At 34.6% G+C, this 18,271-nt stretch overlaps 2 pseudogenes; one reads left to right on the top strand and one right to left on the bottom strand.

Annotated features, from left to right (window-relative positions):
• Window positions 1-192: 192 nt before the first annotated feature.
• On the bottom strand, window positions 193-2,550 carry LOC120121363 (annotated as a pseudogene).
• A 369-nt stretch (window positions 2,551-2,919) lies between these two features.
• Window positions 2,920-4,181, top strand: LOC120121364 (annotated as a pseudogene).
• Window positions 4,182-18,271: the final 14,090 nt, after the last annotated feature.

The raw sequence follows: 18,271 nt of genomic DNA on the forward strand, positions 1-18,271 counted from the left end.
GCATATATTTCACAGCTAAATCAAGTAAGGTTCGTTAAACATAAACAACAAGCGCAGCATGCTCTAGCATGATAAGGGCAGAAGAATCAAAGTTATACCCCCAAGGTCCAAAAACATTAAAAAACCGAAAAGGGATGGAAAGCGATGTTGCTCGCTCTTTCTTTCTCTCTCTCTCTCTCCTTTTTAAAATTGCTTATCGCTGCTTCTCTACCCTTTTGTCCCGTATAGGCAGCTCTGAAGGCTTTTGAGCCTCATGCGGATGATCTGGGCCCTTGTAACCTTCAAGTGGTTAAACAATGCTCTACCAAGCTAAAAAAGGTGAAGATTACAGTAGATCTTAGCAATAATCAATAAGAATCATGCATGGCATATTTGAATGAATGAGCTGACATAATCATTGATGATTAAAGACCGCTATTTTTTCATAAGCCTTAAAATTGGACTACATTAAGAATTATGAGGACTGTATACGCAAATTAAACTACTAATCATGTCAAACGGTTTTCCATATTGTTTTTTTTCACCCAATGATTGGCACATTAAACTTCCTACCCTTCATTTTCTTTCAGAATTTGCACATTCCAGATTCTTATTTGTAGAGACCACTATGTTCCATTTATCATTCTAACTCATAGTGTGCATAAGCAGATTTCACGAAGCTACCCCAGTAAACTATTACAGCATAAAACTACTTAAACTATCTTAGAAACGCGTGCACATAGAAAGTTCGGGATCAGATTTTGTCGGTCTTGATTTTAAATCTATATATCGATTCATATTGAACTGAGATGATATTAGTCTGCAGTTTTAAACCATGAACTCACCCTTCCTTAGGAAGCATACCACGAACAGCATGCTCGATAATCCTTTCAGGAATTCTCTGCTGCAGCTGGTTGAATGTTTCCACTTTCATTCCACCTGGTCTTCCTGAATGCCTCCGGTAGAGCTTCTGGGTCCTTTCTTCCCAGATACAGCAACTTTTTCAGCATTTACCTATCGAGTTGATGTGCAGCACAGAATTTTAGGATTTTTTCATGAAATGACAAACATATTGTGAGAAACCAAGCAGTATCATTAAGCTCCCCCCAAGGCTCAAATTACCAAAATTAGTACAAATCGTAACATGATCCTTTCAGCAAGAATATCGGTTCCACAATATGTTGGAAGAAGAATTACGGGAAATAAACCAAAACACGCTATTCTACTGCAACACGGATCCACATTAGGGAGCAAGATAATCCAATTATGTAACAATCATGAGTATTACATGCTGCAGATCCAGTTTAATTTATCATCACCGAAACACAGAATATAAAACCCATTAGATTTAGCAAGGTCAAAATTTCACAACAGAAGAAGTAACGAGAGGTCATGGAGTGGAAATAACTTACATCCCGTTTCAATCAAATCAATTAACTGTATTTAGACTTGCACTGTGTAAAAGGCAAGCAACACTTTATATAGCTAAACCTCTTTCCAGCATCTCAGTAATTGCAAACAACAAATGTTCATAAACAAAACTCCTACATGTAACAGAAAAGCACAAAACTACATACCACTATCACAAAAGCACCCATATCGACACTAGGAGTGTAAGTAGGCAATTCTTTCCACGGATATGCACGCAATTGTTGATGCCAGTCTTCCAGAATTTTTTCAGTTGCATCAACAACATACCATGGTTTCTCAGTATTAATGTGGTCTTTAGCTTTGGGTACCATGTATTGTTCCAAATGTCCTGCAAACAAAAACATGATTCAAGTTAAGTTAAGCAAGAAGGGAGAAAAGAAGAAACATCATCAAAGAACACAGTGAGAAGCAGATACACTGAGAAAAATGTTACAGAAATTGACTGCAATCTCACTAATAATTTTGAAAAAGGAAAAAAAAAAAAGACACAGTGTAATGGGAAATCATGTCAATAATCAGAACATAACTATTATTAAAAGAAAAAAAATACCCACATTTTACAAAAACATACACTTTTACTACATCCTATTCAAAAGTTCAAAATTCAAAACAATACAATCCCAAGTTCAAGGTTAAAATGAAACAAAATTTAAGCCGAAGGAAAAAAAAAGAAGACAATTCTCACCAAATGAACCAAGAAAATCATCAGTTCAATGGTTATAATTCATTATCACGGGAATCCATTCAAACCCAGAAAGAAAGAGCTTTAAGAAAGAAAAAAGGAAAGGTAAAGAAATGAAGAAAAGAAGGCAGAGACAGAGATGATTACAGGGCCATCAGCCTCGGATTCCTCGAACATCCAACGTTGATTTTCAGGGACAAGAGAGAGGTCCTGGCAACAAACCCGAATCTCGTTTAGAGAAAGACAACGTAGTTGTCCGAGCAGAGAAGGTTTGGACAATGCTAATACAGGAAGAACCCAAGAAATGAGCTTTGGTTACTGGGTATAGTCCTTTTCAACGTAGCAAATGAAGGTCTCTCTGAAGAAGAAGAAGAGAAGATAGCAGAGGTTGAAGCACAAAGGAGCCATTTTCTCTTCCACTGGTTCACTACTTGCACAAATTGGATAAGACTGCCTTTATTTCGTTCGTTTTCCGTTCAATTCCCCCTCGTAAGCAGGCCGAACAAAAATCCTCTTCGTTATCTGGCTTGAAAAAGTAAAGCCCAAACCTACTCTGGCTTTGAAAAATAAATGTTTAATTGTTTCTTAGTCCTTGTGTACTTCAGATATTTTAACTTTGATCCGTTTACTTCTATTTCAAATAATGTAATCCTCTACTTGTATGATTTGCAATTTAATTTACAACTTACCTATACATACGGTCAAAGCGTTTTCCAAAAAGTAACCACCAAACCTTCACGTAACACATACACAATTGCTTAAAGCATCCAATTTGATGATTTAGAACCACCTTGTTTTCAACGCCCACCACCCCAGATTTCTAGTAAACATGTCATCATCTCTTCTTCGATCCTATTGTCCTCACCAGCTCCCCTGAAGGTCCCATTACCGCCTTCGACGCCGTCTCCGGTGCCTCTCTCTGTCACTTCTCCGGCAGCAGATCACCTCGCCGTGGCCTTGCCCTCGTCGGCAACTCATTCATTGCCGCTTCTCATATTTCCCCAGACATGCTTCAGCCTCTATTAATATCTACAACTGGTGGTCTTCATCCGCTTTGCATATCTCCTTGTTCCTGAACCCGTTGCGCCCTTGTCAGCCACCCCCGATGGCTTGTATTTGTTGCCGGTGGACTTTCGGGTTGTGTTTATGCTATTTCCGTTCCTTCAGGGGATATACTCACATCATACTCTGCACATAACAAGCCTGTTTCTTGCCTCAAATTAAGTGAAGATGCCTCACTCTTGATCTCGGCGGCGATGAGGTACCATTTCTTACATTCCGATCTTTCAAATCATCGAGGAATCGCTTGGTACGAGCTCTACCGGATTGATGTTGCAGAGATTTGTTGCGCATGATGGCTCAGTCACGGCAATAGACTCTAGTATGTCGCAGTGCAACTCTACCATAATATCATGCTCCTTGGATTGCATTGTTAAATTTTGGAGATTGTTGGATGGAACAAAGTTGAGAACAGTGGCATTCCCTTGTCCAATTACGGGGATAGCATTGGATCAAACGATGGCAGAATTCTTTGCTGCAGGCTCTGATGGATTCATATACAAGGGATTAATAAATGTTGGAAGCAAAATTCATGTGAATCAAGGCCATGAGTGCACCAGATGGGCACAAAAACATGAGAGAGATCGTATCTTTAGTGATGCTAGTGAAACGAAGAATCTGATATCGGCTTCAGAAGACGGAATGGTTTATATGGGAAACTGAAACAGGTGAGGCCATTATGGGACTTGGAAGCCTTACAGGAAGCATTAGTGAAATGGTGGTAGCAAATGGTATGGCAAGGCTTGAAAGTGGTAAAAGATTGACAATTTCGGTGGAGTAAACAGGGTGGAGCTGAGCAGCAATTGAAGGACAGTTTGGAGTTAGAAGATGTGCTGAGGTGGCCAAAAAGGACCGGTCGAGCCATTGATATGCTCGAGTCGGCGATTTCGGCATATGAAAAGCTATGGAGCTCATTCTCAAGGAAGCCAAGAAGGGTCCTGGTAGCACGGAAACTGGCAAACAAAGCATAGCCTGTAATGCGAAACAAATATTTCAGATACTCCCTCTAAACTTTTCTTTCCTCAAGTAAAACGAAGACAGATGAAGCTCGTTCGTTCCTCTGTCTGGAACTGCTTTTTGCATGTCGAACTCATGATTTAATATCAGAGACAACGCGATGTTATCATTGTTATTTTTAGAACCTGATATGGTTCTTTATGCTGTTGATTCCATCAATTATCTCAGACTGCTGGAATCAATTCATCATTAAGAAAATATGTGACAGTTTCATACAGGATAGAATACTAGTTAAAATAAACAAGTGATGTTATCAGTTATTTAGAATGATTGGTTCTTTACGTTTTCCCGGTAATATCTCAGCTGATTGGAATCAATTCATCATTAAGAAAATATGTTGACAGTTTCATACAGGATAGAATACTAGTTAAAAAAAAAATAAAACAAGTGGAAAATTCATGATTTGATGCAGGTATATGATGCTAAGCACATAGATTGGTTAGCCTGCTTTACGTTTTTCTGGTGCCGGTAATAGCTCTCCTTATAGCTTGTATTATTTGTTTCTCAACTCTTGGCTCTTATTTATCAGTAAAAACAGTGTCCAGAGAACATGAATCAAACAATCAATCTTAAACTTTAGTAAATAAAAAATCAGACTTTAAATCAGATAAATCATACCGAATCAAGTCAAACAAATAGTCACAAGCAGGTAAAACAGTCATGTGCACATGATTTTTCAAACAGATATTTAAAATAGATATATGGCACACAAGGAACACACCTTGCAAAATAAAACAATCCGGTAGATCTAATGAGCACGACTTCGTTACGCTCTTCTGCTGAATGAGAACCTAGGTTATATCAGAACATGATTATAATCGGAGTAAATATAGTAAACTGAATATTTAACAAGGTTACAAAACTATACGAGTATTCACAGGCTCTTGCGTACGAGTGGATCCGGAGAAACCGAGTCGAGCAGGAGAACGGTCAGGAGATCAACGAGTGCCTTAAATATTCGATAACATTAATTAGTCATTGATCCTTAAGTTAAATTTGATACACTGAAATAATTATTAATTTACATATGCATATTCAAGGACGCATATAGTATGAGTATTTACAACCTTAAGATATTAGGTTTTTGATTTGTTTAGGGTTTTTGATTTGCGTGACGAGTCGTGATAATTGTATTTTGGGCCATAGTAATACAAGAAAGCAATGAAGTTGTAATTGGGCCAAAGAAATTATTGGTCCAGGATAAACAAGTATTCTTTAATTGAGTTCCTGTTAGCTTGTTTTTGTGAGTATGGTTATTGTTTTAAAATCTTTGCAACATTTTGTCAATTTTTTCTGTACTGGCGGCTTAATCCTTTGGTCTGCTCTGTTATTGTCCGATTGAAGCTCTGCCCCTTACCTGGTTGGCATCTCTCTTTTGGATTTCAATTTGTTTGTCCACTAGCCTACTTCTGTTTATTTGTACTCACTGATATCTAGAAAAACATGTTGCAGTTTAGCTTGGCTGCACCTCAAAGCTGCTAAGGCTTTTGTAATGCCTAGCCTGGTTAAGCAGTTTCAGTTTGCTAATATCACGTTGCACTTTTATATTTTCATTTTTGTTTTCATTCTGAACTTGACATTGATCTTTTCCATCCGACATGATGCATTTTATTCATGTGGGGAGTTGGAACTATCTTTTCCTGCAGAACAACACATGGCTGCCCTTAGGTAAACAACTTTGAGTCATTTCTAATTACTAACATGATTTTCCTGTTTCCTATGGCACATGATAAGCTCAAAGGTAGACAACTTCGCATCTTATGTTCATTTTACTGTTCTCCTCTATTCTCTCAGCATGGTTTCATTGCCTTAATGTTGTCGCTTTTGCGATTTTTCCACCTTAACCAATTTGGCGCAGGAGGTTCGGTTCTAACAAAGACATTTACTTTAGAATTGTTTCGGAAACAAGTTTACCTAGGCATGCTCCTGTAAAGCAGGACTCATGTTACAGCCGGATTGCATTTCGTCATTGAATATCTACACCCATTTCTCTACTTCCTTAAAATTTATCCCCATCGGAGCTCTGCTTTTATTCTCAATTATGTATCTGTCTTGAGAGATTTAAATGGTCCACGACTCTTGTTAAAGATCGTCTATCCTTTCCTCAAGAAAGATCGAGGATGCAGAGTCCAGGCATATGCAGAAAGAACGATTCTGGGATCCTTTCAATGGACGGATTATTTTGCAGCAACAAGGTTGTAAGATTCGCACAATAGGTGACAAGTCAGGAGGAAATTCTGACATAGAATTTACAGTAATGAAACTCTTTCAAGATCCTCTGCCCATTCTTGGTTGTTTGGTAATTCTTTTAAGCCAATGCCAGCTTTTACCATAAAATGAACAATAAAGGAAACAATTTTGGATTTTGGATCTCTCAAACGATCAAAACTGAACTTAGTCGCTCATATTTCTTCATCGGCATTTTCATGCTTCTTACATGTTCATGCAACTCTCTTAGTGCATTCCTCCATCAGGAACATCTAATATTCCCTTCATACTCCAGCTATTACAACAATGGCAAGCGGTAACCTGTCACACTCTTTTACCATATGGCCCAAGACTTCTTTTAAAGATGGAACATCTAGAACTCGTGTCCCACATGCTTCAAAAATAAATCATGGACTCCTTGTTTGAAAGTTGCTTCACTTTGACTTTCTTACAGTCCATAGACCTGCATTCCTCAATCGATCTACTAGTTAAGACCATTTACTCCCACAGCTGGATGTTGGTATAGGGATCCCTACTTCTGAGAGAACTTTTTTCAAACATCATCTAATATCAATACATATCTTTTCTTCCCCAATTCATCCTTAATACTGCCACACGTTCTTCTTCAAGCTCCAGAAGCTACAATATTGAAAGCTTTGCAATCTCTGCTGCAAGTTAGCGATGTTGATTTCCTGGAAACAGTGACTCGCACCACTTTTTCAAACAGTGCCTTACTTGCCTTCAATAACTGATTGTGTATGTGCTTCATGATGGTAGTTTTTCCAATCCGCCCATGCACAAACTCCAATCATTCCAGTCTGATCACCCATCAAATAGTTCCAAATTTCTGCCTTCACCATGGTTTCCCCTTCTAAATGTCCAAGCTGAAAAGGGATTCCAGCGTTGGATGGTTTATCAATTACTAGAGTATCAGTGAATCCACCTCATTCAATGATTTTCTCCACTTGCTGAATTGTTTCAGAAACAAGTTTCCCTAGGCGTGCTCGTGTAAAGCAAGACACATTTTGCAGTCTTTCATTAAAGACTTGCATTTCGTCATTGACTCCTTGAAATCTAGAAGCCATTTCTCTACTTCCTCCCTTAAAAATTTCCCCCATCGGAGCTTTGCTTTTATTCTCAATTCTGTATCTCTCTTGAGAGTACTTAGATGGTCCACTCTTGTTTTGGAGATCGTCCATATTTTCCTCAAGTTTTCTGTGATCATCTATGTGTCTGCAAGTTTGATCTCTCAAGCAACTTAGCACATAAAAAATTGGCCCTAAAAGTTCCATAATTGAGCAAATACCCTGCAATGTAATACCATGCATTACTTGATCATATCTTTTGTAGTGCATAAGCAGTTAGTACTAGACGTTTGTGTGCTCACCATGCACAAAAGGTAACTAAAAAATAATCGCAGTTGGTGTATTCATTAGTACATAATTTCTAATTTATTTATATTTCTAATTTGAATTGATCTCCTGCATAATGCATATGTTCTCTCTTTCTCTGAACTTGAGAACTGTCAAATGTCCTATTTCCTTTTATGCTTTTCTCTTTCTTTTTACTAGGTAGGTATCACCTATTCAACTTAATTTGTGGAGTCTAAACACTCCACTGACATCATACCAAATAATTTTTTTCCAGATTTCATTGTATGAAGTCATTTATATACACAACGATTTACCTGTTGATATACTCTCGTTGTACATGTAATTTTTTTTAACTTCAAATCAATGGTTAAACATTTTCTAATTACAAAAAATTGACATGCATGATCTACTTAAACAGAACATACAATTAAACAATCAAATTTAACAAATATAAATCATATGAAAATAATGAAAACATGCAAAACTAAATCAATTTCTCAGTGATCTCTGCTCTTATAATATAATATAATATTTGAAGTTCCACTTATTTATATTTTTATATAATCAAATAATTTTCTCCTGTGTAACCCCAAAAAAAATAACAATAATTTCTCCTGATTAAACCCTAAACCCAATATTGGAATTCCCTCTAAAGCATAACGCCAACAGTTGAAATCCAGAGGTACAGCCTTGATCATGTAATTGAAAGAAAGCTTACCTCAGATATTGTATACAAATATTCAACTGGCGCACAAAAGAGAAACTGAGTTCCAAGAGGCAGATTATCCCAATTTACTGTTCATTTCATTTTTCAAGAGCAAAGGGACCTAATCAGATAGAGAACCAGGAGAGCCCAGCAAACAGAACAGCAATTTGAATGAAATAGAAGCAATAGGTAAGTAAAGCTCGGGAAGTAAAGAAAATAGCCAGTGTTGAAGATGTTGCACCTTGCTTGAATCCGTCTTATTAATTTCTATATATAAATTCGAAATCGTTGCCTCAAATATGAGAAATGATGGTGAAAAGAACTAGGAGCATCTCAAGTCAAACATTATGAAGAAGTTGAAATATATGTACCCCAGGTCAACAGGTGTTTTTTAGTTTTAAATATGTGAAAGGTCCCGAATTTATTTTAAAATATAAAATTTAGTCTTTATATTTAATTTTATGGCATTAAGTCCTTATAGTAAGTTAGATAAATGACCGCCACGCATGCGTACATATGACATTTCAACCAAATAGTACAATGCCAAAGAAACCGAGCTGATCGGCTTCTCGGTTCCAACACGTGTGGAAGCGTTGAATCAACAAAACAACACAGTTTTGCTATCTTAGTTGCTCTTCAATTCATGCCGGCTGTTCCTTGTTCACTTTTCCTTAAACTGCTGTTTAGCTTTCATTTCCGGGTCTCACTGATATCCAGTGATAGTGTTTCAAGCTATTTTGTGCTTCACTTTCTCATATTTAGTAATATCTATTTAAGGGTTCTTAATAGTGTCTCATTTCCGTTTCTTTATACTATTAATGTCAAATGTTGGGATTTTCTGTCGCATTTTCTGTTTGATTATGCATGATACTTACTCATACTGATTATTCTTAATCATTTGAATAAGTATCATGCATTATCAGTATGAGTAAATATACGGTGTACATGTATTTGTGATGATTCTTGATATGTGTAGGTCATCTAGTTGGGCCCCGACTACTATCATTTTTTAGGTATTTGGTGTTTTTACTGGATTCATTTTCATTCTAAAGACCAAATAAGATGATTGACAACTTTATAATTGATTTTGCAGGTGTATAAACTGTATTAGTTACCAGAGTCATTCAATTCAGGCTCCTCCATTCTGGTTAATGTCCTCTCCAAAATCGATGACCTTTTGATCCATTTTGTGTCCTATCGGTACCTATGAAGATTCATCTTGTGATGACATCAACGTCAGTAGCATGCCTTTTTTTTCTCTCTAATAATTCTCCATTTTCATCGTCCAAAACCAGCTTACGAATCTCTCTCTAAGATGAGTATCTCTATATTCTTTAAAAATCCCAATCTCATTCCTTATGAATAGTATATATATTTCCTATAGATGATTTAACGATAAGCTTCCTTTAATATCGAAAGACAATAAATTGTTCCAATGTCCTATTGCATATACCAAACCTTTATGAAAAATAATATCAGTGAAATTAAATTCACTAAATCAATCCTTATCAAGGTATATCCAATCTTTATGGCCAGATTTGTAAACAGCTAACTGCATATGGGAGGCATAGATAACGATAACAACATAATTGTCCGGATACAATAAAAGGTCATCTGATAACACAATCTTAGGGATTGTAAGAGGATACATAATGACATCAAACTTATCTATGGCTTCAAGTCGAGGAAAACTGATGGTACTTACCTTTCTAAAAGGGTTTGAAAGAGTAATAATCCCACCCTCCTCTAGTGCAGCTAGCCAACCATAATAAGACCCATGATATCTATTAGTTGTCATGCAACTAATAATAGTTGCATAATGCATAATAATGGTTCATATGCATTGTAAGTTGGCAATAATAATGGTTCATAGTTGACACTATAATGGTTGAAAAGTGACATGGCAAAATTGCACATTTTTGTCATTGTACTTTAGGGTCACTTGAAGAAGGATTGTTGGAGTCTGAATAAAAACTCCAATCCACAAGGCAATACCGCAAACACTTCAGATGATGGAGATGTTCTATGTTGTGAAGCGTCAACCACCGTGGAAGGCAGAAAAAGATTTGCAGATATATGGCTCATTGATTCAGGAGCAACATATCACATGACCTCAAGAAGAGAATGGTTCCATCATTATGAACCTGTCTCAGGAGGATCTGTGTATAGTTGCAATGATCATGCCTTAGAGATCATTGGCGTGGGAACCATCAAATTGAAGATGTATGATGGAACAATTAAAGTTGTTCGAGATGTGCGGCACGTGAAAGGCCTAAAGAAAAATTTATTATCCTACGGATTGTTAGATAATAATGCAAGCAAGATTGAAACACAGAAAGGAATCATGAAGGTGTTCCGTGGAGCGCTTGTGGTGTTGAAAGGCGAAAAGATAGCAGCAAACTTGTACATACTGAAGGGAGAGAGACTTTGCTAGAAGCAGAAGCCTCTGTTGCCTCATGTAGTTCAGATTCTGCAATGTTATGGCATCAGAAACTTGGACACATGTCAGAACAAGGAATGAAAGTCCTTGTGGAGAAAAAGCTACTTCCAGGCCTAACAAAGGTATCACTTACTTTGTGTGAGCATTGCATAACAAGTAAGCAGCACCGGTTGAAATTCAATAAATCAAATTCTAGAGGCAAAAGTGTTCTAGAATTAGTTCACTCTGACGTATGGCAAGCACCAGTTACATCCCTAGGCGGAGCAAAATACTTTGTCTCATTTATTGATGACTACTCCAGGAGATGTTGGGTGTACCCTATTAAGAAGAAGTCAGACGTGTTTTCAACTTTCAAAAACTTCAAGGCGCGGGTGGAACTTGATTCTGGAAATAAGATCAAGTGTTTCAGAACAGATAATGGAGGAGAATACACCAGTGAAGAATTTGATGACTTTTGCAGGAAATAAGGCAAAAAAAGATAGTTCACAGTGGCGAACACTCCTCAAAAAATAGAGTGGCAGAGCGGATGAACAGAACCTTGTTAGAAAGAACAAGAGCAATGTTGAGGGATGCAGGCCCAGAAAAATCATTTTGGGCAGAAGCAGTCAATACCGCCTGTTATTTGGTGAATCAAGCTCCATCAACTGTAATAGAGCTGAAGACACAAATGGAGATGTGGACTGGTAAACCAGCTGATTATTCAAATCTCTATGTATTTTGGAAGTATTGTGTACGTGATGTACAACTCCCAAGAAATTTCAAAGTTGGATCCAAAATCCAGGAAATGCAAATTTTTGGGGTATGTTGATGGAGTAAAGGGGTATCGCTTGTGGGATCCCACTGCCTACAAAGTGATCTCAGCAGGGATGTTATCTTTGTAGAGGATAAACTACAAAGAAAAGAAGATGATGATAGAGCTGGAAAAGTCAGAGACTACACAGATACATGTGGAAAAGGAGGTTGAACCAGGAGATTTTTCTGAAGCATAACCAGCACATGATGAACAAGAACCAGAGAGTTCTGAAGCTCCAACAACTCGTCAATCAGATCATGTAAGAAGATGTCCCAATTGGTACTCAGATTATGTTATAGAATGAAATATTGCATACTGCCTTTTAACAGAGGACGGTGAGCCATCAACATTCCAGGAGGCAATAAACAGCTCAGATGCTTCACTATGGATGATGGCGATGTAAGAAGAAATTGAAGCCCTTCATAAAAATAATACATGGGACCTTGTGCCACTACCACAAGGAAGGAAGCCAATTGGTAACAAATGGGTCTTCAAAATGAAACGGTGACAATCAAGTGGAGAGGTATCGTGCAAGATTGGTGGTTAAAGGATATGCTCAAAAAGAAGGTATTGATTTCAATGAAATCTTTTCTCCTGTGGTTCGACTAACAACAGTTCGAGTAGTTTTTGGCAATGTCCTACATTGAACTTACATCTAGAGCAGCTAGATGTTAAAACAATATTTCTTCATGGAAATCTTGAAGAAGAAATTTACATGCTCTAGTCTGAAGGTTTTAAAGAAAAAGAAAAGAAGAACTTGGTATGCAGGTTGAACAAATCTCTGTACGGTCTAAAGTAGGCGCCGAGGTGTTGGTATAAGAGATTTGATTCCTTCATTATGTGCCTTGGATACAACAGACTTAATGCAGACCCTTATGCTTATTTCAAAAGGTTTAGTGATAACGATTTTGTTATATTGTTGTTGTATGTGGATGACATGTTGGTTGCAGGACCCAACAAAGATCATATTGAAGAATTGAAGGCACAACTGGTTAGGGAATTTGAAATGAAGGACTTGGGATCATCAAACAAGATTCTATGGATGCAAATTCACCGAGACAGAAGTAATAGGAAGATTTGGCTTTCACAAAAGAATTACTTGAAGAAGATCTTGTCAAGATTCAGCATGCAAGATTGTAAGCCAATTTCTACCCCTCTTCCTATTAACTTCAAATTATCCTCCAGTATGAGTCCTAACAGTGAAGAATAGAGGATGGAGATGTCTCGAATACCGTATGCATCAGCAGTGGGAAGTTTAATGTTCGCTATGATATGCACAAGACCAGACATTGCACAAGCAGTGGGAGTGGTTAGTCGATACATGGCGAATCCAGAAAAAGAGAATTGGAATACAGTAAAGAGGATCCTAAGATACAATCAAGAGTATGTCTCTTTATTTTTTTACAGTCAAAGCGCCTTACATTTAGCAAGCAATCCAATATTTCATTCAAGGACAAAGCACATACGAGTTATGTACCATTTCATTCGTGAAAATGTAGAAGAAGGGACGGTAGATATGCGGAAGATCCATACCAAAGACAACATAGAAAATTTCATGACGAAAGCGATCAATGCCGATAAATTTACTTGGTGTCGATCCTCTTGTGGTCTGTCAAAGACATAATCAACCTGATGGTACAAGGTAGAAAGAATGGTGTGAATATATGATTGTTCCAATCAAATCTTCAAGTGGGAGACTATTAGTTGTCATGCAACTAATAATAGTTGCATAATGCATAATAATGGTTCATAATGCATTGTAAGTTGGCAATAATAATGGTTTATAGTTAGCACTAATAATGGTTGAAAATTGACATGGCAAAATTGCACATTTTAGTCATTGTACTTTAGGGTATTTACAAGATTAGTCCTTAAGCTTCAACTATAAATACCCTAACCCATTTAGCTTCAAAACCATCCCAAAGCATTCTAACTTTCTTCCAATACTAGAGAGAATTTAGAGAGTTTCTTGAGAGTTGTTTTCTCCTTTTTATCAAGAGAGAATTATCATTGTTTTCTCCTTGGTAGATCGAGAGAAATTGTAATTCCTATTTTCTCATAGTGAAATTCTTCTACCGTTGCCTGTGGTTTTTACCCTATATTATTTAGGGGTTTTCCACGTAAATTTTGTGTCTCTTTTATCTTCATTTTTATTTTCTCAAATTATCAGTTACGATTTTTTTCTATCCGATAGTCGTCTTCCGCAACAATATCTCCATGCGTGAGGCTTTGGTAGTTCAATTTCGGATACTAATGATTTCGCTTGTATGTTAAATAATTTTCCCTTTGTGGATATCTTCTTGGACAAAATCAAAAGCATTTGAGCTAAATTTGTGTAGGAGCGCCTTCTATAATCCAGGAAATAATGGAATATAGAATGCCAATTCCTACTAACTGCACCGAATTGGATTTGGATGATCGGTTGATCTATCTTCTCAAGAATAGTTGAAAGGCGTAAATGGGGTGATATTCCCAATCTACTTTACAATTTTCTTGATAGAAAAAAATCAGTAATCATAGTGGAGAAACTAACCTTAAAGTGATTGAAGGAAAATATAATATATATGGTGGATGAGGAAGATATGTGCTTTCAGCACACATATATGGGGATTTACAATGTAAAAGCATTAGGTTTTTAAATTTTTATTTGTTTATAAGATGAGTCCAAATTCAATCGAGAATGAGTTTTTAAGTGTTTTTTATCCGTACCTTAAGGTTGAATTAGAATTGACAAGGAAGACAAGGAAGACAAGGAAGACAATTTTAGAGTTAGAGTTGGATTCATAAAAGGAACAAAACAATACTTGAGATTAATTTTAATTTATAATATTCGGAGATACAACAAACTTATAATTAAGATAAACGAGTACAAAATGAAAATATAATCCACATAAATTAAAACATGTTATGAATATTTATTAAAACCCTAACCGCTTTCTTCCTCATATTTTCTCTTCTTCTTCTTTTACAACTTTTGTCAATTTTATTGATCAATCCATTTTTTTCTTCTTTAATTTTGTTTAACCAGCGGTGACACCGGTTTTGATGCTGGTTGCCGCTAACTGGTCATCTTTTTTCTTTTTTTAGTTTTTTAATAAGATTAATTATGTCTTTGTGACATGTTTCTCTGCCTTAATGGCACGTTTATCTCTGCCTTTGTGACATGTTTTTCTTTGTATTTTGGTAGTTTACGGTCTTTTGTCGTTGTTTTTGTTTATATTTTTTCTTAGGGTTAGTTTTGACATCGGCACGACTAATAAATGGCGCTTATTTGTTATCATGATGATCTTCCCTGCTTTTGACCCTCGGATTAATTTGGATACACGTTTTGCATTCGTGGATAATTTTTTCACGTCGCTTGACTCTGATTGCGATTTGTCGATGGCCTTCAGTAGCTTCATCTCCTTTTGTGGTTTATTTGCCGATACAGTCAGATTTATTCGCATCTTTATTTTGTTCGAGCTTTTTGGTTAGGTTTTTTAACATTTTCCTTATTTGGTCCTTGTGTGATCTAGATGGCTAGTTTTTGTGTCAATGGTTATAGGAAAATATTCTAATTATAATTTTGTTTACGTTTACTTATACTTGCAAATCTTTATTGTAATTCTGAATATTTTCTAATTTTAATAAAACTAATGGCTTTTTGTAAAAGAAAAAGACAAGATTTTGATATACATTATTATTAGATCTCTAATATCCATTATGATTAGAGTTGTTTATTACATCTACCACTTTTGACTATAAATATGGAGTTTAGAGAGAATATTGCACCCAATTTAGATTGAGAGATGTTGGCACCTTGAGTTATTTTTTTTAAGGAAAGACGAGCCTCATTAAAAACTCTTCTAAAAATTTTCAAGTCGTCATTTGTTGTCATTAATAACCCTGTCACTATTATATTAGTGACAATTATTCTAAAAATTGTCACAATTGTTATTGTTTTTTGTGATCATCTATTCGACACAATTATTAGTATAAATTGTGATGATTTTTTTACACTAAAAATATATTTTGTGACCATCAATATTATTACACTAAGTATTTTTAGTGACCAAATGTTTAATACTATTATCAATAGAAATTGTGATAAATTTATTTGACACTGAAAGTATATTTTGTGACTAGCAATGTTATCACATTAAGTGTTTTTTTAGTGACCAAATGCTCGACACTATTAACAATAACTCTGTTACTATTATATTAGTGATGACTTTAATGAAGTGTCACAATTACTTGTATTTTTTGTGACTACATTTTTTGACACAAAAATATTAATAACAGTGACAAAAAGTTAGACACTAATATCATCCTTATTAGTGACAAATATTTTATAACAACTACATTAACTAAATTAATTTAAAAAAAATTATTATGCAATCAATTATAGTAAATTTTACATTTTTAGTTATATCCATCTTTTTTAGGTACTTGCATTGCAATTGCCATCGATTATTTATTTTTCATTAACGATAGATGATGTGACATTTTCACATATTTATTTTTTGTATAACCACCAGTATCTGATTTTAGATCGGGTATTACATAAGTATAGACGATCCTCCCAACCCAATTTGCTTAAAGGGTCTATTGTGTATCTCGCTAGACCATCTGGTTGTTGCTTTAACATGTTATTTTTTAATAAATTAATATAATATGTGGCTTTTAAGATGATCGAACCTGAGACCTTTAGGGAAAGAGTGCAACGCATAGTCACTGTGCTGAGAAAGAAATATATGTTGTTGGAAAAAAATATTTATGTAAACTATTGTTGGAATTAATTTTATATATTTTAATATATATATATATATATTATTAATTATTATTATAATAATTTAATTAAATGCTCTATGATTTCTCATATTAAATATGTTCATGGAAGATAAATATAAAAAATAAATAGGTTTATTTTAAAATATAATCATATAAATATTAAGATTTAAATTATATTTAGAAAATAAAATAACAATATTTAACAATGTTTTAACCCCTTGTACGGAAAGTCCTAAATTAAAAAAGAAAGTAATAATATTTAATTTGTAGTTGCAAAATTGACATATATCTCCATACATATCATAAATTACATATAAAAATTAATTAATTATTTTGAAGAAAAAACTAATCATAATTGAAGATTAAATGACACTATCAAACCTTATAATATCGCCAGTCATTTATTTCGTTAATATTTATTAGTTATATAGTTATTGTACAATTTGGATAGTTATTGAATTTTAAAATTTTAAAATGTATACAAACTAAAATTGATCAAATTAGAGCACAAGACTAATAACAAAATTTTTGTCGTTTGACAAACTAGTTTAACTTAACACCAATTTTAATTGTTATTGATATCAATATTTATCACCACAAAAAATAAAATTTTAAGTGTGAAGCAACTTTATTGTCACAATAACTATCAAATAATAGTGATCATTATATATATCGTTACTATCATATCATTTCTCGCCAAAGAAATAATTGTGTCAATTTATGTATTCTAATAGTGTCAAAATTTTTGTGACGTTGAAATTTGTATCACAATGATATACTAATAGTGAGAATTTAATTGTGAGAAAAATATAATCTTCATAGTTATTACTATAACAGTGACGAAACAAAAATACATCACACTTATTTTTATTAATAATGTCGTACAAAACTTTTGTCACCAAAAAATTAATATTTGTGACAAAATTACTAATAGTCATTTTATCAATTTGCCAATAAAAACCTATAATCTTGTAGTGATACTTGTGACGTAATTTAAGTTTGTCACAAGTATAACATTATAAAATGATAAACTTACTAGTGAAAAGATATTATTGTCATAATTATGAATAATAATAGTAATCACTTAATATGTTATAACTATTACATCGTTTCTTGTTTAAAAAAGGTGATGTCAATCCAAGCATTTTATTAGTGACTAAATACAAGTAGTCCTATTCACTTCAATAGTGATAAAAATTATTATCGTCATAAATCACCAAGACTAGTGACAAAAACAATTATCGTCACAAATCATCAACTAAGATTAATGACAAAAACAATTATCATCACAAATAATCAACTAAGACTAGTGACAAAATATTTTCATCACAATTATGAATAATAATAGTAACTAAGTAATATATTGTCACTATTACAATTTTTCCAGCAAAAAATAACTTGGCGCCAATTCGGCCATTCTATTATTGACCAATTGATAATGGCAACTTGCTTTAGTCACAATAAAACACTATGAGTGACGAATTACTTGTGATGAACTTTAAAGTTGTCACAACTATTATCGAAAGAGTGACAAAATAAAAATAAGTCACAATTACTTATTTCAAAAGTGATAAAAATAATTAGACAGTTCCCATCTATTTGTACAGTGAAAATTCGAGGACGAATTTTCTTAAGGGGGAGAGATTTGTAACATCCCAATATACGGGTTAGTGATTAACGTATAAAACTTCAGAGTTTGGTGATTGAAGTAGGATATTTGAATAGTTTAATGATTTGTTCAGAAATATTTCCTGAAAGTTATTAGTAATTATCAAAGGAATTAAGGGGTAAAATGGTTATTTATCATGAAAGA

The sequence above is a fragment of the Hibiscus syriacus genome, unplaced genomic scaffold, assembly GCF_006381635.1.
Source record: "Hibiscus syriacus cultivar Baekdansim isolate YM2019G1 unplaced genomic scaffold, ASM638163v2 tig00110372_pilon, whole genome shotgun sequence".
Classification (NCBI taxonomy): Eukaryota; Viridiplantae; Streptophyta; class Magnoliopsida; order Malvales; family Malvaceae; genus Hibiscus; species Hibiscus syriacus.